Raw genomic sequence first — 817 nt, forward strand, 5'->3', positions numbered from 1 at the left:
GTCGCCCGCATGACCAAATTCCTCAAGACACTATCTAACTTAATTCTCTAACTACTGTTATCATCTAACGTAAAATTGTAACTTATTTATTTATCGCACTTAATACGCCAAAATGTATTTTATCTTTCATCTCTAGGTATAGATAGCGTAAGCTAGGAGTACCTTATTGTAATAATAATAAAAAAAAAAAAAAAAAATTCAAGGGGTCTAATTACTATGAAAAATTACGTTACAATGTAATAATAATATAATAATTTTATAATATTATTATATTATAATAATAATAATATAATTATTTATATAGTATATAGTCATATTCAACATCATATATTAGAAATTTAGTTTTGTTTATTTTGTTGTCGGTAATGTCATGTATGGCAACTTTTCTACATATACAAGTCTATTAATTTCATTATTTTGAAATTCCGTCATCACTGAACTTATATTTTTTTCTTTTTCTAATATTTCCTGGCTTCTATTATTTAAATTTGAACTACGCATTTGTACATATATATCACATTGTACTTGCTTTAAGACATCAACTAATTGAAAAATATTAGGACTTGGGGAGTAAAACATACTATTCAGCTGGGAATGGAACGATTCACAAACATTATAGTTGTACGCATTTTAGAATTAGAAAATTTAACCCAAATAGATGGTGGAAATAAACTGTTAGCCATTACATACGTTTCTAAGAAGTAGTCACAAAATGCATGTATACGATCATCGTTCAGTTGAATTGCCATGATTTTGATCGTAAAACAGTCGTCTACATCATTTGGATTTAAAAATATCAGTCCAAAAAATAATTTTA

This window comes from Acyrthosiphon pisum, chromosome X (genome assembly GCF_005508785.2).
Source record: "Acyrthosiphon pisum isolate AL4f chromosome X, pea_aphid_22Mar2018_4r6ur, whole genome shotgun sequence".
Taxonomy (NCBI): domain Eukaryota; kingdom Metazoa; phylum Arthropoda; class Insecta; order Hemiptera; family Aphididae; genus Acyrthosiphon; species Acyrthosiphon pisum.